At 38.5% G+C, this 27958-nt stretch overlaps 1 long non-coding RNA gene across 1 annotated transcript; it reads left to right on the top strand.

The window, feature by feature from the left end:
• Positions 1-26: 26 nt before the first annotated feature.
• LOC114022862 lies at positions 27-27585 on the top strand. The gene is made up of 3 exons (XR_003566714.1): positions 27-462; positions 2978-3032; positions 27118-27585. It is a non-coding gene; the product is annotated as an uncharacterized LOC114022862 (long non-coding RNA).
• Positions 27586-27958: the final 373 nt, after the last annotated feature.

Here is a 27958-nt window from a genome sequence, read left to right as displayed (position 1 = left end):
TTCCCTCAGGCTAGTGGGCAAGGGAGAGGGTCACTACTGGAACAATTTACAAAACAATTCAAGGAAGTTTTCTGTGGGAGCTGGGTGTTCTCCAAGAGGATGCTAGGGCTATTTTTTCAAGCAAAATTGACAACTGTTTCAACTTTAATTAATAGAACAAATTAATTCAAAGCCACTTATTAGACACTTACTATGTACACAGGTCAGGCAATACAAAATTGAAGTGAATCACAGCGCCTGTCTTCTAGGAAATACATTCTATTGGGGGAATGCTGTGCACAAAAATAATTGTACAAGGCAGAATGTAAGATTTGAAGAAGATATCACTTCCAGTTTGGAAGCTTAGGGAAGACTTCATGGAGAAGAAGGCACCTGAATTGAGTCTTGAAAGAAGGGAGAGATTTCAATAGGCAAAAATGGATGAAGTCAGGAGGGAACACATATCCCCAGGATGAAGACAAGGTAAGCCAAAATATAGAGATGAGAGAGGCTAGGAAATAACTATTTCGGATTGTGAAGGGCCTTAAATAACTAGCTCAGGAATTTATACTTGATTCAGTAAGCAATGAGGAGCCTGAAGGTTTTTCAGCAGAAAAATAGAATCAGAGATGTGCATTGGAAAGATTATACAAGTATTGCAATGAAGGCCAGAGTGGAAAGGCAAATGACTAGGGATATAGGTTAGTTATGATGGTATTTCAGCTGTCCAGCCAAGAGATGATGAATGCCTGAATTTCTATAATGGTAATGGGAATGAAAAAAAGTGGAAAGCTAGAAGAGTTGTTTAGGAAGTAGACCAATTTATTTGGTGACTGCGTGTAAGACAAGATGGAGGGGGAAGAGTCAAAGATGACCTCAGGGTTTCAGACTTAGGTAGCCTAGAGGATGCTTCATTAGATGTAGAAAAAGTAGAACAAACTTGGGGTGAAGATGTTGAGTTCAGATTTAGACACGTTGAATTGTCTAAGTCATGTGCAGATGTCCAAGAGACAACTGGAGACTCAGGGCTGGAACTTTGCAAAGATGTAAGTGAGGGTATTAGAAAAACATGGATAGATTTGCACAAAATAATGAAGAGTGAAATGAGCAGAACCAAGAGAATGTTGTACATAGTAACAGCAATATTGTTTTAAGAACAACTTTGAATAAATCATTTTGACTATTATAAATACCCAAATTAACTACAAAGGACATATGAAGGAAGATATTATCTGTATCCAGAGAAAGAACTGATCAGTAAAAGAATGTATAGGATAATTTTACATATATATATATATATATATATACATATTTGTATCTAATGGCAACCATCTCTAGGATGGAGGGAGGGAAGAAAAAAGAGAAAAAAGAAATTCATAATAGCCTTATTATATATTTAAAAGAATAGGAAGTTGTACATAATAGATTTACAGTTTCTTGTGCAATCATCTTTTTTATTATACTATGTTATGGAAAAGCTTGTTTTATTCCATAAATTAAAAATAAAATAAATTTAAAAATTAAAAAAAGGAAGTGAAGAGATGGGAGAACATCTAAAAAAGGGGTATTAATGGTGGCAAATGCTGCAGAAAAGTCTAGAAGAATTAAGACTGAAGAAAGATTATTCAATTTGGTGAGAAGGTATGTAGACTAGCTCTCTATTCACCATTATTTTATGACTTCTAGAAGGCATTCAGGATTATGAAAAGAGAAAGGATAGATTAGTTAGCAGTGTTAATGGCAAATGACATATATACATATATATATACATACATATGGCATGGGATTTAAGAGTGAATGAGAATACATCATTGAAATGGTTTAGTAAGAAGGGAAGGCATAGAGAGGAAAACAAGAAAGGCTGAAAGAAGGATGATGGACAGGGAGAGTCAATTAAGTCAAAAAACAGGTTTGAGAGGGGGAAGGATGTGGAAGAGGTAGCAGATGGAAGATTACAGCTAGGAGAGGAAAATGTCTGTTTTTAAGGTCTGGAAGTTAGAAGAGTTCCAAGTGATAGTGAAGTCCAAGGTGTGGCCACTGATAGTGGGTAAATAGTATGGTGTGGAGATAGATGTCATAGGAATTGAGGAGTTCAAAGAACTAAGAAAACAGTATTTCTTTGAAAAAATCATTATCATATTAACTTACTCTACAGGAAAATAGGGGGGAAGGGAATAAGAGGGGGGATGATGGAGGGGAGGGCTGATTGGAGGAGGGGGCAATCAGATAGTTGGTTTTCCACACCATGACTACTATGGAAGTGTTTTGCATGACTACAAATGCATAACCTGTATCAAGTTGCTTGCCTTCTCAATGAGGGTGGGTGGGGAGGGAGGAAGGGAGAAAATCTGGAACCCAAAGTTTTAAAAACAAATGTTAAAAAATTGTTTTCACATGCAACTGGGAAATAAGATATACAGGCAATGGGGTATAGAAATCTATCCTGCCCTACAGGAAAATTGAAGGGGAAGGGGATAAGAGAAGGGGGGAGGAGATAGAAGGGAGGGCAGATTAGGGGAAGGGGTATTCAGAATGCATGCTATCTTGGGGTTGGGGGAGGGATGAAATGGGGAGAAAATTTGGAACTCAAAATCTTGTGGATGTGAATGTTGAAAACTAAAAATAAGTAAAATTGTGCTCTCAAAAAAAAATCTAAAAAAAATCATTAGCATAGATTTTGAAATCTGTGAGAATTCTGCCATAGAAGGGATGAAGAGCATAGAATTTGGGGTAATGTCTTGGAAGTTAGTAAATGGTGGCAGTTGGGATTAGAAATAGTATGATCAGATGACATGATTTTCAAAGAAGGAGCAGATGTTGAGTGATGGTTGAAAAGCAAAGTTCTGATAGTGCCAATGAGGCAAGAGTATTCATCATCAGCAGCAGCAGCATCATAGCTAACATTTCTATAGCCCCTTAAAGTTTGCAAAATTTTTATTGTATTTGATTCTTATGACAATGCTGTCAACTCAGTGTTATTTTTATCCTTATTTTTCAGATGAGGAAACTGAGGTAGACAAAGGTGAAATGATTTACTCAGGATCACATAGCTGGTAAGTGTCTGAAGTAGAAATTGAACTCAGGTCTTCCTGACTCTAATCTGGGACTCTATGCACTGCAACATTTAGTTGCTCATGGGTTTGTCCACTTATCTTTTGGACCTTGTAAGATGGGATATGGGATATAGAAGGAATATGTAGTATGGCAAAAGGCTAATAATTGTTTAGTTATATCCAGTTCAGTTAAAGTGCAGCATGGTACATTGAGCAGAAATACCATAGAAAATATTGTATACTTGGAGTTAGGAGATCTGGATATGATTACCAGCTCTGGTACTTAGTAATTACGTGACCTTGGGCAAGTCACTTATTTGGTTCCTCATCTGTAAAATGAGGCAGTGAAGTGGATAGAGCAGTGGACCTGGTGCCAGAAAGATCTGAGTTCAAATTTAGTTTTAAACATTTACTAGCTCTGTGACCCTGGGCAAGTCACTTTAACCATTATTTGCCTCAGTTTCCTTATATGTAAAATGGTAATAATAATAGTAGCTACCTCCCAGGATTGTTATGAGTATTAAATGAAATAACATTTGTAAAATGCTTTTATAAACCTTAAAGTGCCATATAAGTGTTAACTATTATATCATCAATATTTGTTAATAACTAATATGGTAGCTATTATAGTTAATATCTATACTCTTGACCTCATAGAGTTGTGAGAAAAATATTTTGTAAACCTTGACATGCTAGATAAAGGTGAGCTGTTGACATTATTAATAAAGCAGTCAAACTAGTTCTGTGTGTCTTATTAGGTCCTCTATGTGCCTTTCTCTAGGGCACTGAAAGTTTATTTTTCACCCTGCTTCTATGTACATGCATGAAGTCTACAATCTCAAAACATGCTTAATTATACATATTTGCAGAAACCACAGTGCTTTCAGGAAGGGGGGGAGAAGGGGAGAGGTAGAGAGAGGGAGGGAGGGAGGGAGAGAGAGAGAGAGAGAGAGAGAGAGAGAGAGAGAGAGCGAGGAGGCAAGCGAGCTCACTACCTCTCTAAACCTCAGGGAAGGCCACAAACTACCTTACAATAATTCAATTGAATAAACATTTGTTATTACTGAATTTTTGTAATTTTCTTGATTTTTCATCTTTCCTCTTAGTCCACTGTGCTTTCCTAAGGAAGACGGTAAGGTTTATGGTGGCCAAAATACAGCACAAGTCACTGGTGGTTATACATTATAAAGGCAGGAATGAGGACAAGGTCAGATGAGGTTTTTGGGTGGAGTCCTTGAAATGGATTTGGAGAATACACAGTCATAGTTCTGGGGGATTTAAATGGAATTAAAATAAATTTTCTAATATCAAATCAGATAGTTGTCTGAGATGAAGGTTCTCAAACTGACACTGGGAGAAAGGCGGTCAAAAGAATAGAGTTATTTTTAGCTTGGGCCATCTGCCAACTGTTGTTGGGTGCCTGACGGGGTATCACATTCCTCAGCTATGTACTCAGAGAGCTATGGCCTTTCCAGCCCCTGTACCCTTCTGACAGCAAAGAGAAGAAACTGGCCCCCAAAGAGGCAAACAGGTGAAGTCCATCAGCTGATAGCAGAATCTAGCAACCATGAGACCAGTAGAAATGCCCAGGAAGATAACATGAAGGAGAGCAAAGAGTGATTGATGCCCAGCACAAAAAAAGGAGAAGGGAACAAACATCTACATAGTAGCTATTATGTGCCAGGCACTATGCTAAGTGATTATGAACATTACCTCATTTGATCCTCACAATGATCCAGTGAGGTAGGTGCCTTTATTATTCCCATTTTAACTGTTGAGGAAACCAAGGCAAACAGAGGTTAAGTGACTTACCCAAGGTCACACAAATCTGATGCAGGATTTGAACTCAGGAGAGCATCATGATGATGTCATGGAAAAGCACTGACAGATCTTCAGGTTTGTGTTTTCCTAGTCTTACATGTTCCCTCGTTACTCATGTTCCTAGTTACATATGTTCCATACATGTGCTCTGGCCATGTGGATTCTTAGCGTGTTCCCTTTCATCTCTATTCCCTGGTGACATATGTTCTTTACATATGTCACTTTGATGAGTGTTCCAGTCACATTTTTTTTTCTGAGTGTGTGATACACTTCACTAGTGGTACAATAACTTGTAGAATGTCTCCCGTTTGTGCACGTAGGGATCTTGTCACTTTATTGGCACTCATTTAATTAAATGTCTTTTGCTTTGGATGCTTGTGTCCTCTGGCTGTCTAGAAAAAGTAAATACATCAGTGCAGGCTATGAGCTATGATTTTGAGCATGTTCTGACCACAGAATGTCTCAAACCTGGACCAGCTTTTCTGGAACTTCTCAAGTGTTACACACAAAAGGATCATGAATCATATGTATATATATATATAGATAGATACACACACACACATATATATACACACACACACACACACACATATAATGTATGTATATATACATATGTATACACACACATATATACACACATGATATATATGTATATACATATGATCCATGATCCTTTTGTGTGTAATATATATTGTGTGTAATACATATATTATATATATATGTATATATATATACACATATCTACAAATACATATAAACATATATATTTGTATAAAGTGCCTATGATGTCAACCAGTCTGTCCATGAACATTTATTGCCAGACAGTGACCCTGGAGATGCAAAGGAAGGTAGAACACCGTCTCAAGGACCTCCAAGTCTAATATGACTTCATTCTTAGGATGATTCTTGACACTTTCTACATTCTTTTCTGGCACTGGGTTATGTCCACTGTGGAAGAAGAAGGGATGTGCACAGAGCTAGACATTTTGTATTTGACTCTACAGTTGGCTGTGACCAAAGAATTCATCACCTCGAAACCAACCTGCTAGTGATGAACCTTGTGGTACATAACCCTCCTGCAACTGGATCTATCCATCTATCCATCTATCCATCAATAAACATTTATTAAGGCCTTACTAAGTATGTACTATGCTATGCACTAGAGATACAAATACAAAAGTGAGACAGAACCTACTTTCAAGAAACTTACAATCTATTGAAATGTACCCAGGCTAGTAGACCCTTATAGAACTCTATGCTCTACCAACATAGTCTTTGAGAATCAAAGGTTACCTCTGTACCAGCAATTGATGGTGCAGTAGATAGAGAGGTGCATTAGGAATGAGGAAGACCTGAGTTCAAATCTGACATTAAGCAATCAGAAAAAAACTGAAACAATCACATAAGAAGGAATTTGTTCCAGATTACCAAATTAGTAAGTGCCTGAGACCAGATTTGGGATAAAAATTGTAGCAGACTTGTTATTAGTATCAAATGAGATAATTTCTTTTACATGCTTTACAACAGTACCTGGCAAGTTGTAAACGCTATATAAATGCTTATTCCCTTCCCTTCCTACCCCATGATGTAACACTGGAGTAGGAGTTCTGTGGGTAAGATGAAAATAAGATCCTATGGAAAGGTAAAAAAAAAAAAAAGTTTTTTAGTAAATAAGCTCACTTATTGAAATCTCAATCCCTTGATCTTCCCAACAGTCATTAACCTTTCCCCTCCCCAACCTTTTGTTGAGCCCTGCAGTTCTTAACGGGACCAAGCCCCTGCTTGCTTTTCCCAACGCTTCTCTCCCTGTGAACATTTTAATCATATTTAAATGAAACAAAAAAGTTTTAAAACGAATTATAGAGTGTTTTCCTTACACCCCTATTGGAAGCAAGAGACATGGAAAGAATGTGAAGTTTATCTTATGTCAACATTACATAAGTATTAAATATAAACAGCTCCAGAAAATGAATCTTTGCCCTCTAGAATATGTAACCTTTTCTGATAAATAATGTCTCTTACCAATTGCATTTGTGCTTTAATTATTATATATCCTTTTTTCTTTTTCTTTTTCTTTTTTCTTTTTTGGATGGAGCCAAGAACTCTCTCCTGAATGTTTGAGGCAAAGGTTGGTTTTATGAATCCTAATTTTGTGAAGGGCTTGAAAATGATGATAGAAGGTAAGACAAGAGTGGAAGCAAAAATCCTGAGGCCAAGAAAAGCAAAGGGTGAGGGAAAAGGCAGTGAGGTCAGAGGACCTGAGTTTGAATTTCAGTTCTGCTAGTGAGTTAATTAACCTCACTGGGCCTTGGTTTCCTTACCTGTAAAACTAAGGGGATTGGACCTTGAAGTCCCTACCATCTCTAAAATTCTAAAAGGAAAGAACTTCTGAAAGGAAGAACTTGAATTAATTGAGAGGGGGTTAGATTGAGTGAGTCAGAGCTGGACAGAGCAACTTAGGGAATATGACCTAAGCTACCTAGAAAAATAGATTTAACTTATTCAAGAGACTTTTGTACCTGGGTACCAGGTAGAATAAAACAGCTAACTTGGAGATACTGTTAAACCATCTGAAAGCAGTCTTAGCCTCTGTCTAGTGCCAGTGATAGATAATATCCTGAAAGAACCTTACTTCCTTTTTCTTTCTTTTTATTTTAAAATTATATTTATTTATTTTGTCCACTTCTAGGACCACTCCCTGTGCATCCCCCTACCCCAAGCTATAGGACTAATCCCCATGCATCTTTCTACCACCAGCTCTGGGTCTCCTCTCCATTGAACTCTCACCCAGGTTTCCTCCCCCCCCCCCTCTCTCTCTCACACACACACACACACACACACACACACACACACACACACACACACACAGCTGTGGGCTCCCTCCCTGTGCATCTCCTCCCTCCCTGCCCCAGCTCTGGGTCTTTCCTCCTTCCCATCCCTCCATTCTCTCCAAGAACCTATTTTCTTAAGGTCCTTGACCTCATGACACATTGTTCTTGGAGCTAACTGCTCTTCCTTAGCTTCCTTTGCTGGACTATCAGGAATCTCTTATCTCCTCAGGATGGATGTTTTCCAGGCCTTAAGTCCTCTGTCCTATGCTTCTTTGTTTTGGTACTGCCATGTTTAACTATTCTGCCTATAAGGGTGACTCCCAGATTTACAGATTCAACTCTACTCTCTCTTTGGAACTACAGGTCCATGTTGTCTTTCCCTATTAGAATATAAACTCCCCAATAATCTCGAAGCCATCCTTGACTTTTCCCTTCTTCTCCCCCCACCACATTTCTAATTGGTTGCCATGCAGAGAGAAATTCTACCTCTAGAGCTCTGGAACCTCTCTCTTTTCCACTCAGGTAGCCACCATTCTATTTCAGGCCTTCATTACCCCTTACCTGATGGACACCTAGGTGACCCACTCTATAGAGAACAGGACTTGGGAGTCAGGAAGACCTGAGGTTAGAATCATGCCTCAGATACTTACTAGCTTTGTGACCCTGGCAAGTCTTTTAACCCTTGTTTGCCTCAGTTTCCTTGTCTGTAAAATAGAGCTAGTAATAGCACTTACCTCCTAGGTTAATCAGATAACACTTATGAAGCTATCTGAGTCCAGTGTCTAGATATAGATCAGGACGACTGGAGATGGCCCAGGATGCAGTGGAAGACCTTGGTCTTTTTAAGCTAAGGTCTTTCCGAGTTATCACTTTGACTGAGGCAATGTCCATTCAGTGATCACGGCTATTTAAGAAGTCAGATGGCTCTGGCGGAGAAAGTGAGACTGGTGACTCTGCACAGCCCTCCCTCACTAATCCAATTTACTTGCAAGTCATGGCATCATCTTCCTGATGTCATGGTCCTCTTCGAGAATGAATGACAACTTATAAAGCATTAAGCACAGTGCTCAGCATATAGGTAGTGCTATATAAATGTTTTTGTTGTTGTTGGGTCATTTTTCAGTCATGGCTTATTCTTTGTGACCCCATCTGAAATTTTCTTGGCAAAGATGCTGGAGTGGCTTGCCATTTTCTTCTCCAGCTAATTTCACAGATGAGGAAAACTGAGGCAAATAGGGTTAAGTGACTCGCCCAGGATCACACAGCTAGTTAAATATCTGAGGCCAGATTTGAACTCAGGAAGATGAGTCTTCCTGACTCCAGACCTACTGCTCTATCCATTGTGCCACCTAGCTGCCAATATAAATATTAACTACTACTACTACTACTACTACTACTACTACTACTACTACTACTACTACTACTACTACTACTACTACTACTACTACTACTACCACTGCTACTACTACTACTGCTACTTTTCCTCCTCCTCCTCCTTACCTGATGGACCTGGTTGACCTAGTTTTTAGAGCACTAAAATTGGAATCAGGAAGACCTAAGGTTTGTATCATGCCTCAGATACTTACTAGCTCTGTGACCATTGGCAAGTCACTCAATCTCTTTTAGTCTCTGTTTCCTCATTTGTAAAATGAAGATAATAATAGTAATGGCCTCACAGTGTTATTGTAAGGATGAAATGAGATAAATCATATAAGGAGCTTTGTAATCTGTAAATCGTTATTTAAATGTTAGCTGTTATTAGCTATTATTACCAGGACTACTTTGATAGCTATCTAATTAGTCTCCCTGACTGATCTCTCCAACTCATCTTCCATACAACTGCCAATATAATCATCTTCAGGCACAACCCCTGTTCTAAAATCTTCAATGGCTCCTATCTATTTTTAGGATACAATACAAATTCTTTAACATGGGATTGTCATCACCATTAATGTTGATTTCAAATTTGCATATATGGTTCTCACTTACCCCATCAATTTGTTCCTTAAAACAACTTTGTGAGATAAGTGCTTTAATTATTACCATTTTAAAGATCAAATTGAAAGATTAAGTAGAAAGGAAGTTCCTGCTGAAAGATGATGATGATGATGATGATGATGATGATGATGACTTCCAGATCTAGATATCCAACTCTAGTACCTCCTCTGAGTTTAGCACTGAATTCTTATTGAGCATTTTGAACTAAATGTCCTGTAGGCATCTCAAGTTTAATATATTCAAAACAGAACTCAATATCCCTATCCCCAAACTATTCCTCATTCAAACCCTGTTCTTAAGGTGTCCATCTTGTCATGCAGGTTCACAACCTTGGAGTTAGACTAGTCATCCTCACTCACTCCTCTCCTCATATCCAGACAGCTGTCCTTTCTATTTCTACATCATTCCCCTTTTCTCCACTCATACAGCAACAAGGCACTGGACAAAGAAGGGATCTTTACTTCGGTTCAACCTAGAGGAGTATCATTACATTTGAAGAATGGCGTATCCTTCTTCCTTGGAGCTCTTGTCTCCCTGATCTAGTGTTTTGTTTTTTTTGTTTTTTGTTTTGTTTTGTTTTTGTGAGGCAGTTGGGGTGACTTGCCTAGATTCATACAGCTAGTGAATGTTATGTGTCTGAGGTCGGATTTGAACTTAGGTCCTCCTGACTCCAGGGCTGGTGTTCTATCTACTGTGCCACCTAGTAACCGATCCCTGGTCTAGTTCTATGAAAGGCTCATGTTAAAGAAAGGTGATCTTTTAAAAAAAAACCAAAACATCCTTCCCACTTTGATATCGAGTATAGATACTCATCCAGAAAGAATATTCCCTACTGGTCATTTCTTCTTCCCAAATTTATTCTCCTCAAGCAGGTAGGTAGAATTAGCCAAATCATCCAAAGATGTCAGGCACTGGGCCCCAGTTTCTAGTTACATTTTAAATGATGTTTTTAGTAATCCGTAAAACATCCATGCTCTTGTTGTAATTCAGTTATTTTTCGGTGATGCCCAACTCTTTGTGACCGCATTTGGAGTTTTCTTAGCAAGGATACTGAAGTGATTTTCCACTTCCTTCTCCAGCTTATTTTACAGATGAGGAAACTGAGGTGTTAAGTCACACAGCTAGTTAGTGTCTGAGGCCAGATTTGAACCCATGAAGATGAGTCTTCCTAACTCCAGGCCTGACACTCTGTCGTCTAACTGCCCTATTCATGCTCTTAGACCAAGGGTGGGGAACCTGAGGCCTTGAGGCTACACCTGGCCTTCTAGGTCCTCGTATGTGACCTTTTAGTTATGGACATAGAAAGGATATTTGTATGGCCACCACAGAATCATTTTATGGATAAGGAACTTGGGGCCCAAAGAGTTTATAGGACTTGCCCAGGGTCACACAGCCAGTAAATATCTGAGACATGATTTAAACCATAGTTTCCTAACTCTAGGTCCAGAATACCATGATACCTCTTCATAATATATCTTCATAATACTTGTGTTCTGATTGAAAGAACAGGAATATATGAAAGGTCCAACTCTTTATCATCATATAAGGACTGAATTTCAGTGTTACTCGTACGGCCCTGAACCAAAGAAAAGAAAAATCATCTTTCTGTTTGCAGGCAGACACAAATACAGTGAGTGCCAGCTCTCCCCCCACCCCCAGCTATTATTCTCTTGGGCTGACTCTCCATCTGTCTGGGAGTCACCCTGGGAAGAAAGTGCATTCATCATTATTGATCAGGAAGGCCTTTGTGAAGGAGGGGGTGGTGTCAGAACAGAACAATGGGCGTGGTCAAAGCCTCTCCCGGTCTCTTTGTTCAGGCTTGATAGGGGTGCCTTAGGCACTTTGTGAATGTGCTGAAAATCAAGCATGACACAGTAGCTTGCTATGTACAACCTCAGATATGAAATTGGGGAATGTACAGCTGTCTATTTTCATGGATCAGCTTTTGTGGAGGAGGGGGAGAGGGAGAGAGAGGGAAGGAGAGAGAGAGAGGGAGAGAGAGAGAGAGAGAGAGAGAGAGAGAGAGAGAGAGAGAGGAATAAAAAAGAGTGAAGAGAGACCAAAACAGAAAGAAAAAGTGAGAGAGAAATGGAAGAGAAAGAAAAAGGTGAGTGAAACAGAAAGGAGGAAGGAGGAAAGGAAAAAAGAAAGAGAAGAGAAAGAAAAAAGAAAGCTGAAATGAAAATGGGAGAAAATTATTAAACAACAAAAAAAGCAGCTTCTAGATTGAAAACGTAAATATATTAGTTTTCATCACAAAAATCCCCTTCTAGAATTGGTAGTATATTCACTTGGGAATGTTGCATATGAATGCTACCTTTTACAAAAATCTTATTATTTCTTCTAGTTGCTAATTCTTTTGGTAACATTATTTAACTTTATGTGGGGCCAGAGCAAACAACAAATATTGTACTCTGCTGTGTGAACTTCCTAAATTTCTCCATATATCAGTATATCAGGCACTTAAGAAAACTCATTTACTTTTCTTGATCAGTGGTGATTACTTAGTGCACTGCATGTAGGTGGCTAGATTTTCACCTGGTAAGGCACAGTACTGATATGCCAAATAGCATCTTAGATCTGAAAGAGTTAATGTACCTTTAAAGTAAGTGCCTGAATTATTATCTGAAAGCTACTAGAGCACTAGGGAGGATCTATGCTTAATAAATCAATCATTCAACAACCATTTATTAAGTACTCCTAGCTACATCCAAAATTCTACCTCAAAAAATTGTAAAAATTGTGTATAAATCAATCAACAAGCATTAATTAAGATCTTACAATGTTCAGAGCACTGTGTTTGGTGCTGGGATATAAAAATAGAAATGAAGACAGTCCCTGCCTCCTAAGGGTTTGCATTGCATGAGAGGAAACAACTGGTAAAACATTTCAGTCTAGCACAGTGGCTAGCCACCACTCAGGTACAGGCCACAGGGACTGGAGACTTGTGTCTTTCCTCCTCTCCTTCTCTACCTCTCTCCCTCCCTTTCTTCCTCTCCTGTCCTGTCCCCTCCCCCCCCCTCCCCCCACCCCCCCCCCTCCCCTCCCCTCTCCTCTCCTCTCCTTCTTTTTCCCAGGCTCATCTTAAGGAAACTTACCTCTCAGCAGAGAAAATAGGCTCCTCATAGCCTCACTTTATTAACCGTTAGATGGATTACAAGTGTCTCATCTCAGGGCTATTACATTGGCTCAGATGGTAGGCTAGGTGGCACAATGGAAAGAACACTGGTCTTGACCTTGAAACAAGCAAGGTTTGATTCCTGGCTCTAGTATTTCCAAGTCTTTTTCTCTCTATAATATTTTTCTCTCAATTAGAAAAGCAGTTAGTAATATTTCTACCACCAAAAGCACACAGTTGTAAAGAAAGATATCCCCAGTAGACTATAAGCTCCTACTATGATCATTGCTTCCCCAGTGCTTAGAACAGTGATTATCACATAGTAGGTACTTAATAAATGCTTGTTGAAGTGAATTGAATTAGTAAGACTTAAAGCTATAGACATGTTGTGTATCATTATTTAAGCCTTTATCTTTTACTGTAGAATGAAAGTTTCTTTGATGGAATTTCAGGTATCACTGAGTTGTGTTGGAAAATTCCTAAGGGAATAGAGGAGGGACTTTTCCCACATCCCTGAAACTATACCATATTGGTAGATGATTCCATTATGTTGTATTTTTTTGATGTTTTTCACATGCTTTTGCTGATTTTTTAATATACAAAGAAACATCGTGTCTTACAAAAGTGGGGGGAAAAACTCTGAAAAAGTACCACTTAAAAGGTCAAGGTTAGAATTTAAGATCTGCTACCTACCTACTAACTGTACTGGAGAAGGAAACGGTGAACCACTCCAGTGTCTCTGTTAAGAAAACCTCGTATGGGATCACAAAGAGTCAGCCATGACCGAAAGATGACTGAACAATGAAAACTTACTCCCTGGGTGACATTGGGTAAATAAATATCTTTAACTTTGTTGAGTCTCACTTTCCTCATCTGTAAAATGTGGGCACTGTATCAGATGACCTCTAAGGTCTCTTCCATCTCCAAACCCTGTGATCCTCTGTGAGCAAGAATCACTTCCCCTGTTTTTCATGTGAGGGATCTGAAACTCAGAGCAGTCAAGTGATTTGCCCTAATTCAGGTCCTGGCTATGAGAATCTTGGCTACACATGAAATCTCTGAGAGTCATGGGAGGGCTTTGTGGGCAGGGTTCAGGGAGGAACAGCCTTTTACTTAGGACTTGTTCTACATAGGGCTAGATGGGAACTCTCCATCATGGTAGACCTGCTTTAGAGTGGTCCATAGAATTACCATTGACAAGATCATCTTTGAACCTGAAGAATTAAAGATTGTGTATAGGCAGCATGGTGCAGTGGAAGGAGTATTAGATTTGGTATTAGAGGGCCTGGGTTTAAATCCTGGCTATTCTATTTACTATCTGTGTAACCTGCAATCAAGTAACCAACAAGCATTCATTAAGTGCCTATTAAATATGAGAAGTGTGCTGAGTGTTGGCAATACAAATCCAAAAGCAAGATAATCCTTGCACTCTAAGTTCTTAGAGTCATTTAACTTCTCTGAGCCTGTTTCCTCAATTGTAAAATGGTGGTATTGGATTAGATCATCTCTAAATTCTCTTTTAGCTTTAAATCTTTTTTTTTTAAGGCAATCAGGGTTAAGTGATTTGTCCACGGTCACACAGTTAATATAGCTTTAAATCTTAAAAATTTTTATTGATAACTTTTTTATATCACCTTCATTTCCAAATGTATTCCTTCTCCCTTCCTTTATCCAATAAATCATTCCTTATGAAAAAGAATAAATAAAAGTATGTACAAAATAATTATATATCTATATCTATATATATATACACACACGTGTGTATGTGTATGTATGTATGTATGTATACCTATTTGTGTCTAATGGTAGCCATCTCTAGGTGGGAGGGAGGGAGGGAAAAATTTTCATGATAATTTGGTGTATTTGAAAGGAATAGCAAGTTGTGCATAGTGGATTTGCAGTTTCATGTGCAATCATCTTTTTTTATTGTACTGTGTTATAGAAATGCTTGTTTTATTCCATGAGTTAAAAATAAAATTCAATAGTGAGTCAAAAAAATAAGAGAAAGAATTAAAAGCAAAGAGGAAACTAAAAGCAATTCAACTAGCCACATCAGTCAAGTACATATAAATTTCCACACCCAGAGTCACCCAACTCTGCAAAGAAGGGAGGGAGGTCAAGTTTTAAATCAAAGATTTTAAACTATCCTGGTCATTTAGAACAAAAAGCAATAAACTGCATTAGTCCAAGAAGACCAAACCCATATGAGTCATTCTTTTGTCCCTTAAGCAGGCGATGTAAGATATTATGACCCCTTTTCCATGTGTCTGACAGATGCCTTGGAATTACTTCCACTGTGATTATATGTTTGTGGATTTGTGACAAATACCAAAAGTAGAGACTGAAGGAACTGGACAATTGATGTTTGAAGGAAGAGGAATGGGATCAAATGAAAGTGATTTTGACAACAACCCCAAAGCACATTCCCCTCCCCCCACCCCATACCCAGCCTCTTCCAGAAGCTACACCAGTGGCAAATTTGAGTTACCAAGCACAATTCTAAATTCTCATGTGATCATCTAATCTGGCTCTCTTGTTAGAAAATAATGAAGTAAGTGAGAAAAAAACTGGGATTGATTTGATTTGAATCAACTGCAGATGACTTAAGCAATTTCATTTTAGGCATATGTAGATTTATATATCTACTACATTTTCCCTCTAATTTCTAAGATTTGATTCTGAGATTTTTTTTCTGCCAAAAGCAAATGATACATTTCATCCCAAGGTTTCATCTTGAATGAATTTAAGGAAAAAAAAATTAAACACCTGGCACATTGAAAAGGATGGTACATTGTCACCAGAGGTCTTAGGTTAGAATCCTGCTTCTGATATTTACCAACTATGTATTTTTAAGTAAGTCATCTAAAAAAACTGGCCTCAGTTTCCATATCGGTAATTTGAGGGAGTTGGGCTAGATGACATTTAAGGTCTCTTCTATCTCTAATTCTATGATCCAAAGAGAGAGCCAGATTAATAATACTTAGTTCTAGTGTTTAATTACCTGAGTAACTTTAATATTTTATATGTAACCCTTGGCCCAGAGGTTCTCATTGCATAGGATAATAGGTTTAAAGTTAGAAGGAACCTCAAATGTCATTTTGTGCAGAATCTTCATTTATAAATGAGAAAACCAAGACCCAGAGAGGTTAGATAGCTTGCCTTAGATCACATAAACTTTAAGATTCAGAGTTCAAATTTGGGGACCACCCAAATTCAGTACTCTTTCTAGCCTATCATAATGTCTTTCCAGAGTCCCTTGTGGCCCAAAGGGTCACAGTTTTCTTGACTTGAGACCCATCTCAGAAACCCAGAATGCTTTCTGCTTGCAAACATATTAGCCATAATAGATTTTTTTCATCCAAAGGGACAATTGTACCTTCTTCAACAAGTGAATTAAAATGGCCCTTAATTCCCACAAAGTCTCATGTTTTTCATTGTCGTGGTTGCCCCCATCTTTGTGATGACCTGAACTATCCACTTCCACCACCTTAGTGTGTATGTGCGTACACAGAGGAACACACACAGCGACTTTTCCTCACAGTAGCTCAGTTGCCCCCAGGTAGTCTATCCTTTGAAGTATCATCCTTCTCACAGCTGCCCCAGGGCCATCTCCAGTTATGCTGATCTATATCTGGCCACTGGACCCAGACGGCTCCAGAGGAGAAAATGAGGCTGGTGACTTTACATAGCCCTCCCTCACTTAAATCCAATTCACTTGCATGTCATGACGTCACCTCCTTGATGTCATAGTTCTCATCAGGAATGGACAAATGACATCCTCTCGTGGCCATTTGGGGGCCTTCTACTCTCATAAGTACACTTGACTAGTAGAGATGAACTGAAAGGACTGCTATCCTGGTCTTCCTGAGGTTATAACTTTCCCCTGCTGGAGCTCATGACTCACAACCACTTTTCATGAAATCTGGGATAACCTTTTACTGCAGTTTTCCCTAATTCGAGTGTCAGTGACTCCTTTGAGGAGTGACCAACCTTCCATTCCTGACATTCTCATTGAAGGTCTAATATTCTCTTATTAAATCCCAATGAAGTCTTGGGTAAAGAGCCTACACTTTCAGGTGACCAAAGACTAATATTTTGGTTGATCAAACCAGGAACAAGTGAATGTTACTCAAGGGAACAATCCCCTCTGGTATGCGGACTGACAAGGGCTCTCAATGGTTTCCTTATTTACTCTTCTTAAGCGCTCCATGGGGGAAATTAAATCACCCAAGATTGTTCCAGTTACTAGACCCATCTCAGACTGGGCTAACTATTAGGAGCACTACTTGGAATTGTACTATCTCTCCTGCTCTATCCTCTACTCTAAAAATGGTGTGTGTGATTTCAGAAAGAAGCTTACAATTTGGCTCGGGAGAGATGCATAAATTCCAAGACATAATTCAAGGGTGTTGCTGATGGCTAAACACTTTTTTTAGATGAAAGATTGACAAATAATAGGGAAAGGGAGAAATCCTCTTTGGGATCTTTTGTTTGGCATGGTATTAGAGCTGGATGCAAGGAGATCATAAGTCCTTGGCCAAGAAAAGGGAAATGAGAGTGTTCCCTCTGCCTAAGAAGGACTCTTTTGCCTAAGGAGTGGTCTGACTTGGACATTATTATCATCAGAGAGCTATGGAAGTGGATGGTGAAGAATCCGGTAAAGAGTGGCAAAAAGGAATGGTGAGAAATATAGAGAAGTTAAAGGATGCAATTCTTTTCAGAACAACAGAAGAAGAATGTCATCTGTTGGAAATTAAAGACAACTGCAAATGTAAAGGTTTGGAGTATGAAACATTTTATGAGAAGAGATTTTGAGACCCTTAATGGGAGATGTGTTCTGAGGAGTTGCTCTGGAGAATAGCAGTTAGGAGTGTGTAAATAGGTGAGGTTATACAGATCTCTTCAGGAAAAAATGTCCAGTGTTCTCTTGGACTCTAACAGAGATTCCATGTGTTTTGATTGACATATTAAAAAAATAAAAGAAACCTGCTCATTCTTTAAACCTTGTGAGCCGCATGCTTATAAGCGGAATTGACAGTACATTAAGTGATGTCAGATAAGAAGTTCTCAGATTATCTGGCTGGAAGTAATGAGCCAGAGAGAAGTGAAAAAATCCCCTCCTGCCCTGCCCTTCCCCCCAGTGGCCCAAACACACACCCAGTCCCTTTTTCGCTATTAAGACAGGGGTTACAACAAATGGAAAGCATCAATTACTTTATTTTAAAAATAATAATTATTATTATCATTTTAGTAATAATGACATAATAACACCTGTTCTGTCTGCCTTATAAAAACATCGTTAAGTATGAAATGAAATAACCTACATGAAGGCTCTATAAAGCAATATGTCAACATCGACTATTATCATCATTATTGCATGTAAAAATGTCATAGTGGATAGAAGACCTGCCTTAACACCAGGAATATTTGATTTCAAGCCTGCCTCGGACACATATTGGCTGTCCTGGGCCAATAACTCAACCTCTCAGTGCTCCCAGGTGACTCTTTAAGAGCATAAGTTATGGAAAGTGGTCTATTTGCTTTGATGGAGGGAATTTTAGGACAGGAGTTTACCACATTGATGAAGTCACGAATCTGAAACAAAAATTGCCACATTACTAACTATGCCACAGTTTTGTAACATCTCCAGGTTTTTTTTAAGCAATTTTTATTACATTAGTTACTGTTGTTATTTTCTCCTTCTAAAAATGTGTTGTGTCACTCTGTCATAACACATTTAAGCAAAATGGAAAGAATCAGCAGTTTATTTGGCGGTATATTCAGAACAATGAACTCATCAGTGTTATTTTTATATTCCATTTCAACTTGGCCAATTGCCATAGGACATAAGAAATTGTTATTGCTCAGAGCTGTGTTTCCCTCTTAAGCACCACCCAAGCAAATGATAGATAGGGGCATCTGGTTCCCATTTCAAACTGTGAATAAAACTGTATCATGGTTTACATAGCTTGAACTAATTAATGCTTGGTGCGCAGTCAACATTTTGGAGAAGTTTTTGTTGTTGTTGTTTTATTTTTGTTAAACTCTTGGTAAAAGCTATGGCTCTTGGGAATGATCTTTCCAGGGCATCATTGAGAGGAGAGCCTAATGGTTACAAGAGGATCCAACATTTGTAAAAATCCTTTCTTTGCTCTTTGTTAACTCTACTGAATCTGGTTACCATGGATTACAGCTATTTCTTATGTAGACACAGATCTGTTAAGGAAAAAAGTCTCTTTAAAAAGCTTTCTATCTGTAAAGTTTCTATTACCATTGTCTAACAGTTTGGCTGAGCTACCTTGGAGAAAGTTTAGTTTATGGAGAAAAGAATGTTGAGCACAGACTATCTGTCCTTTTGCTCCCTAAACCTACTGATTATAGTTTAAGTTTGCCAGGCTGACGATATGTGAGAGGCAGTATGGCACAGTGGGGAGTATACTGGGTTAAGAATAAGTAGATCTGGGATTATAACCTGTCTCTGACACTTACTAGTTATACGACTTTGGGCAAATCTAGCCTCAGTCTTCTCATCTGTAAAGTGGGTACAATAGTACTTGCGCTATTCCATAATACTGATGTGATAAGGGATGGAATTTACAAATCTTAGAGTACTTTAGAAATGTCATTTATTTTTATTAGTATCTTTTTTGAGGGAGGAACTTATTATCTCATGAGTATGGGAAACTCCCAATGTAGAACATCCCTCTACACAAAGTAGATGAGCAAACTGTTCTGCAATTTATGAGGTGGTTACTTTCTCAGGATCACATAATCTACATATGTCAGAGATTTGAACCTAAGTCTTCCTAGGTTTATGGTGACCTCTGAGGTCAACCCTCTACTGTTCCTCATGTGTTTAGACATTACATCATGTTTAATTTGCAACCTCTAGGTACATGGTTGTTGAACTGAAGTTAGGGTATTCTTTGGATTATATGTGAGCATTGGGGCTTACTAAACTCTTGATTTTTTTCTTGGCCTGGATCCCTATATTTCTTCATCTGCAAAATGAAGAGGATGGACTAGATGGCCTCTAGAACACTCTAGACCTCTAGATGCTGTTCTCCTTAGAAGATCTAGCTCAAAAACCATTTCTCTTACTTTCTTTCCCTTAGTTGCCTCCACATTCAGTGCTTTCATCCTTGCCTTCTTTTGTACCTTTATAGCACTTTGCCTCTATGGTATTTACTTAGCATTTCACACATGCTATTTCTTTTTTAACCTTTTAAAACAATTAATTTAATATTTTATTTTTTTCTCCAACTACATGTAAAAACAATTTTAACATTCTTTTTTTTAGGCAATTGGGGTTGTGACTTGCCCAAGGTCACACAGCTAGTACGTGTCAAGTGTTTGGTCTGAGGCCGGATTTGAACTCAGGTCCTCCTGACTTCAGGGCTGGTGCTGTATCCACTGCACCACCTAGCTATCCCCATTTTTTTTAATCAAATTTTGAGTTCTGAATTCTCTTTCTCTCCTTCCCTTCCTGTAATCATTGAGAAGGCAAGCAATTTGACATAGGTTATACATGTGAATTCATACAAAACATTTCCATGTAAGTCGTGCTATAAAAGAAAACACAGACAAAAAACCCAAGAAAAATAAAGAAAAAAATATGCTTCAATCTGCATTCAGACTCCATCAGTTCTTTCACTGGAAATGGATAGCATTTTTCATCATAAGTCCTTCAAAACTGTCTTGGATTGTTGTATTGCTGAGAACAGCTAAATTATTCACAGCTGATCATCATACAATATTGCTGTTACTGTATATAATGTTTTCCTGGTTCTGCTCATTTCACTTTGCATCAGTTTAACACACACTTGTTAAATACAAATACAAGTAACACAAATTGTTACTTGTATTTGTCTTTCTTCCTAGGTAGATTGGAACCTCCATGAGGCCAAAGATCATGCCTCACACATCTCTATATCCCTCACAGCCTTTTGCAGGGAGAGCCTTGTTCAGAACATGTACTCTCATTGATGTTACCAATGTGGAGAATTTCATGTATTTCCGTTCTAATACAGATGTTTCTTCAGAGTTTGAGTCCTCCTCTACAAATTCAAACTAAGTAACCCTGTGACTCCTGAATTTGAACTTAATGTTGCAACTAATTTGTCTCAAATTTGTATAGCTTATTGTATGTAGCTTATGTGTAGTTCTTTTTCCCTGCCTTTATATTCCTCTCTTTAAATGTGATACAGACTTGTAGAATATTAAAGCTGGGAGAATTGGTCTTCTGATCCTAATCAATAGTTGATGATTGCAAATGGAATCTTGGGCTTCTAAGATTATCTAGGCAACAATACATAAAATATCATGGTTAGAAAGCACCTCCGGGACCATCTAGTCCAACCGATGGCTAAACAAATATCCTTTCTATAACGCCTTCATCAAATGGTCATTCTGCCTTTGCTTAAAGACCTACGTACACTAAGGGAGAATTCACTCTGTATTGAGATAGCCCATTCTGGACAGATCTAATTCTTAGCAAGTTTTCCTTACATTGAGACTAAATCTTCCTCTCTGTAACTTGTATACACTTTTCTTCTTTCTGCCCTCCATCTGAGGCCAAATTTAATTGTCAATTCATTTTGACAAGCATTTTTTTATTTCTTGCTTAATAGTATTTTATTTTTTTCCAATTACATGCAAAGATAGTTTTCAACATTCACTTTTACAAGATTGAGTTCCAAATTTTTTTCTCCCTCTCTTACCTCCCCCCTCCCCAAGACAGAATGCAATCTGATATAGGCTATACAAGTAAATCATATTAAACATATTTCCACACAAATCATGTTGTGAAAGAAGAATCAGAACAAAGGGGGAAATCACAAGAAACAAAAAAAAGAGAAAATAACATACTTTGATCTTCATCCATAGTTCTTTCTCTGGATGTGGACAGCATTTTCCATCATAAGTCCTTTGGAATTGTCTTAGATTATTGCATTGCTGAAAAGAGCTAAGTCTATCAAAGTTGGTCATCACACAGTGTTGCTGTTACTGTGTACAATATTCTCCTGATTCTACTCACTTCACTCAACATCAGTTCATGTTAGTCTTTCCAGGTTTTTCTGAAATCTGCCTGCTCATCATTTCTTATGGCACAATAGTATTCCATTACATTCATACACCACAACTTTTGACAAGCATTCATTGAGCAACTACTTTGAGAAAGCATGTGATAGGTGCTAAGACAAAATTGAAACGATATCTTCCCTCAAAGAAGTTAAGACATTCTCCTGGCAAAACAAGTTTAATACCTGTTTCATATGATAGGCCTTCAAATGCTCAAACACAAATGTCAGATCCTATCTCAATCTTAGAGTAATAGAGATAAAAGAAGGAAAAGGATTCAGGAGGAGGAAGAAACTGTAGGCGAGGCAGCCCTGATGCCCCATTCCATGGGAGGCTAGTCAAGGAGAGGCTGAATCAGAATGCTTCCGTCATTAGACTTTTCCTGATCACGTTCTTATCCTATATTATCTTTAGGTCTTAACGTAGATGTTGGACCTATGGGTTATAAATTGCAGTGGGACAGTTAGATGATGCAGTGGATAGAGTGCTGGGTCTGAAGTGAGGAAGATTCACCTTCCTGAGTTCAAATCTGGTCTCAGACACTTACTAACTATGTGAACCCTAAGAAATTCTCTTAACTTTGTTTGCCTCAGTTTCCTCAACTGTAAAGTGAGCTGGAGGAAAAAAATGGCAAACCACTCCAGTATATCTACCAAGAAAACTTCATATGGAGTCACAAAGACTCAGACACAACTGAAATGACTCAACAGCAACATCAAAAGATTCTCTTTTTTGTGGGAAAAATTTATTTGCCTAGAGCAGGAGTGGGGAACATGCTGGCCTGGAGGCAACATGCAACCCTCTAGGTCCTCAAGTGCAGTTCTTTGATGGAATCCAAACTTCACAGAACAAAAATCATTTTATTCAGATTTATTTTATTTTATTGAGGGCCTACAGGGCCACTTGTGGTCTTGAGGCTGCAGGTTCCAGTAAATCTCTTGACTTGTGGGAAAGTCAAACAATATTGCAGAGTCTTCTCCTGATGTCTCAGCTCACTTCAAATTATGGACAATGTCTTCCACTCTTTAAAGTGAAAGAGAAAGACCTTAGCAGAGGGTCATGAATATCTTCGTGTTTTAATATAATTTGACTATACAAAGTATAGCTTAAAGCCATAAACTTGACATATACCAAAACAATTAATTTTAGAGTCTCATAGATTTGCCTTGTGAAAGTGAGGCGAAGGGACCATGATGCTTTTAGGGTTCTAATCTACCCTTGTATCTTCAAACACTGTGGAAAACTGGTATTGCTACCATGTACAGGAGAATATTTATTTCATTAATTTTCCTATTGTAATACTCTTCATTAAGAGGAAAAGAGGAGATGGGTGGAAATTTTAGGGTTTACCGGTTCTTACTTTGTGCAGTTGCCTACACCATAAATGTGATGAACTATTTATGTTGTATAAGATATGTGTGCCTATTTAAGACATGCATGTCGACCTAGGTTGTCTGAATTTACAGATGTGGCATCTGAGAGGCATGGATAAATATGATATGAGATTTGACTTCTCTCTCAAGGAGGGGAGAGTCTAGGCAATGCCTATGTTACCACCAGCATGCTATGAGGGAGAGAGTGTTAATGGAAAGGGGCAGACAGGTCCCAGAAACATGAAAAGACTGGGTACTCTTTTCTCTAGTCTCTGAGATAAGTACTAGATTAGAATTATATCAATCTATTTCCTCAAATATTACTTGTCTAGGGGTAGGATTTTTAGGAGTTCAGAAAGAAAGTCACCTCCTTGGTTGCTCTTAAGGGGGAAGATAGTCTCAAGTTTACATCAACTGCCTTAACTCCTTCCCATCAAATATTAGTTACACAAATAGCGAATAGCAGGTAAAACCATATATCCAAGCATGGCAGTAATTAGAAATTGGAGAAGTTTGACATATTAGAATAAATCAGAATATACACACATGAATGACCTCTTTAGATACGTACAAGACGGAATCACAGAATAACCAAAAGAATGAGTCTGCTCTCATCTCTGAAGTTTCTGGGGAGGCAAGATAGAAATCAGGGCCATGTGGAGCAGCCAGCTTTTGCTACATATTTGAAGTAACAAAGGTATAAAGGAATATAGGAATAAAGGAATACCTGGGACCATGAGTGTTTGTATCCCAAGAAGCTTTGGCACCAACTCTACCCCTCACACAGGTCTATAGCATCACATCAGCTTTCTCTCTACCCGTCTAAAGTTACCTTTCCTTTCTCATACACTGCACATAGCATTTGAGCATTCACACTGTGCTTCACAGAGTGCAACTCTGATGGGTTGACCACGTTGTTTGAACGCAAAATGTATGCTTGCCAAAAAGACTATTTTATGGAGAACTCACACAGGGCAAGCGTTCAAATGGTGGTCAGAAGAAGCGATGCAAGGACATTCCCAAGGTCTCTCTTAAGAACTTTGGAATTAATTGTGTGACATGGAACACACTGGCACAGGATCGCCCAGCATGGAGTGCCCTCATCAGAGAGGCTCTATGAGCAAGCAGAATTGAAATAGCTCAAAGAAAACACAAGATGTGCAAACTTAGAATATCACCCCAAATGTTTTATAGCTCTACAGTGGTAGAGCATTCTGAGTTCCTATTAGTCTGATCAGCCACAGTTGGACATGCTGGAACCTGACTCTAGCATAGTGATGTCATTTTGGTCCTCTTTGAAAACAAAGGACAACGACCAATGTAGCATATGGCTGCCTTTTCCTTACCCAGCCTGGGTAGGACACAGCTAAGTTATGTTCCAAATAAATAAACATGAAGAATTCAGAGAAGTATTGCTTATATGAACTGATGTAGGACAACATAAATGGAACAAGGAATAACAATGAAAATAGAATAATAAAAAAAAAAGAAACTGGATGCTTTGTAAGTAACAATGACTAAGCTTGGCCTTGGAGAAGAGTTGAGAAAATGTGGGAGACAATGAACGTGGAATATTTTTTATACTGTCAGACATGGTTGATATGGCACTTGGTTTTGTTGAATTGATTTTTTTTCTCTGTTTTATCATAAAGCATGACTTGCTGGTTAGGGAAGAGGAAGGGCTATACTTGGAAATAAAGGTGATGTAAAAACAAAAGCTGTCAATAAAAATAAGCTTTAAAAAGATTACTAGTACCCTTTAAGATTTTTTTTAAGGAAAGGAACTATTTTAGCTAAAATATGAGAGCATGTACAAACAACTTAAATACTTCTTCAATAGATCTGTGATTTCATCAACATGGGTGCTCCCTCCATAGACACAGATGAAAACTCATCTACTCTTTCTCCTCTTGTGTGATTTTTGTCCACGCTCACCCATAAATCCTCTGCAGGCTGTCTATTCAATATGCTTGTATCCTTCCTCTAGGTTTTCTTAACATTCCATGGGTGCCAGTGCAGCAGGCAGGCTGTCCATCAATTATCCCTTGTACTTGCTACATGTCTGGCCTGTCTCATTTTCTAGTTTGTGTTAACATGTTGCAGCATATGCAAGCAAAAACAAGCTATTTATAAGATGATAGGATATAAATTTAAATGTGATTAAAGGCCCTTGATTCCAAAGGGGAAAGACTTGCATAGATGTATTGTTTGGCAGGTGCTTCTCACACAAATGTGAAATGGTGAGATCAGCTGTATAGTCTCTGGAATGTCTGCTATGAAGCAGACCCCTATTAGGACATGCTCTTGGACCAGTATGCTTACATCTATGGAAACCATTAGACAGCTCTTTGTGACACAGATATTCCTAGGGCTCTGCCTTCCTAGTGAAAAAAAAACAAAACAAAACAAACAGCTTAATAATTCCAAATGCATCCAAACTCCAGACTTATGTTCCTCTTATTCTCCATGGTTATTTATTTATTTATTTATTTATGAAAGGGTGATAGATGGTAGAAGTCCAGTGTGGGGTGGGGAGGATGGGGGTGGAGAAGAGAAATTTAAAAAAAAAAAAAAGGAAAATCTGCTTCACACAACAAGAGTATTCTTCCCCAACTATCACCAGGCCCTGTCTCCTAATTACCTCTTTCCATCCTCCCCTCCTGAACATGGAATTTCTGAGGCAATACTGGAGTTCAGCGGCTGCCACATAATGGGGAGCTCAGTCTAGCATGGAATCAGAATAGCTCTTTGTTTGGGGAGGATTGTAGAGTGGACAAAGAACAAGGAAGTGTTTGGGAAGGAAGGATCTGACACCGCCCCCCCAGGACTAGATTCAAGGTCCTTCACAGACCATTTCCACTTCTGATGTCAATAGAACTATGGCAAAAGAAAAGATTAAAGTGACTAACCTTGGGACAAATTACAGCCTTAGAGTTTACAGAGTTCACAGGATGTCAAAGTTGGAAGGGACCTTGGGGCTCCTATGGCTCAATCTACTGATGTTATGGATGAAGAAACTGGGGGGCAAGGAGAGGAAGTCACTTGCCTGAGGCCATTGTAATCTGCTGTTTAGCATGGAGATGTCTTCAAAGGTCCTTTCTAGTTCTAAATCTATGATTTTATGAGCCTACACATATGTACATATATTCATGTAGATATCTTTACATTTATGTTACACTTACACACATATACATACATATAATCTTCCTGATAAGACAAATTAGCTTTTCCCATCACAACTAATGGCATCACATTATAGCATGTTACTATACATATGTTGCTGTTCATCCTTCGTTTTTGGAGAGGACCAATGACATCATGGGATGATGACATGGATGTAGGTTGGATATGTGAAATAAAATTAATCTCCCAAGAATTTCAAACTTTTTATAACATTTGGGGAATATTTGTATAGCACCTTATCAGCTAGGGAGAAGGGAAGGGAAGAAGCATTTGTTGTTATTTATGTCATTATTATATTATTTTTTATAGTGCTTACTATGTGTCAGGCACTGTGCTAAGCACTTTACTAATATTTCATTTGATCCTCACAACAACTCTAGGAGGCTATTATTATCTCTATTTTACAAAAGAGGAAGCAGACACAAACAGAGGCTAAGTGACTTGCCCAGAGTCACACAGCTAGGAAGTGTTTGAGGCTGGATTTAAATTTAGGTCTTCCTGGCAACAGGCCTAGCTTTCTATCCACTGTGTCACTAAGCTTCCTGGGTATGGGTATAGCCCCTTATTAGCAAGGAGGATGATAGGATGATGTGATGTACTTACATATATAAGTGTGTGTGTGTGTGTGTGTGTGTGTGTGTGTATGTATAAAATATATATTTTTATTATTTTTTTCCCAGATAAAAAGAGGAACTGATGAATCATGGGAGGGGAAAAATGGCTCAAGACAAATGGAAATGCTGGAACCTTTGACCTCTGTGGAGAGGAGAGGGCCCCTGGGAGGCTCAGAACCACGTTGATTGCAAATAAAGGATGCTTCTACCCTGAGAATGCTGCTGAGAGTAATCACGAGCAGTTGGAGCCTTGTCTAGTTTACTAATCTACTTAAGAAGTGATCTCCCTGCAGGGAGTTCTACAGTTTTCCTAATTCTTGATGCCACGGGGATCTGGTAAATGTATTCCACTCTCTCCTTTCTCCTCCCCCCAACTTCATCGTTGCCCCGAGAATTGGCGTTGTGTACCCTTGGAAGTTTCCTACTGTCATTAAGTTTTACTTATTTGCTATATGTGTAGTGAATTTTGTCTCCAGATAAAGATAAGCTGATTTTTATTGTATTCTGAGTGTATTTGTTATCAAGGCATGGATCATGCAAATTGGGAAGAATGAAAGTGAGCTCATGTCGATGACCTTAGACTTAACTATGAAACAATATTGAAAATTTTCTCTCTATTCCCCTCTGTTTCTCTCTGGCTCTTTCTTTCTCTGTCTCTGGCTCTGTCTCTCAACACAAAGAGGGGTCTCATTTATATATTTAACTTGGCTCTGATTTGGTTTAGAAAGTCCAGGTGATCTTGTTGAAATATTCACCGAGATTAAACAATCTAACAACAACAATAACAACCACCACCCAATACAAGTCATTTAACAATCTCTAGATTGGAATGAGAGTTGCTTTCAGGCTTTGGTTCACTCCAGCGAGATTTGAAAATTAGCCTCCCTTGTGTTACTGTGCATAAGAG

This window comes from Vombatus ursinus, unplaced genomic scaffold (genome assembly GCF_900497805.2).
Source record: "Vombatus ursinus unplaced genomic scaffold, bare-nosed wombat genome assembly UNPS02014814.1, whole genome shotgun sequence".
Lineage (NCBI taxonomy): Eukaryota > Metazoa > Chordata > Mammalia > Diprotodontia > Vombatidae > Vombatus > Vombatus ursinus.
The sequence above is the reverse complement of the archived record's forward strand: the minus strand, read 5'-3'. Positions and strand labels throughout refer to the sequence as shown.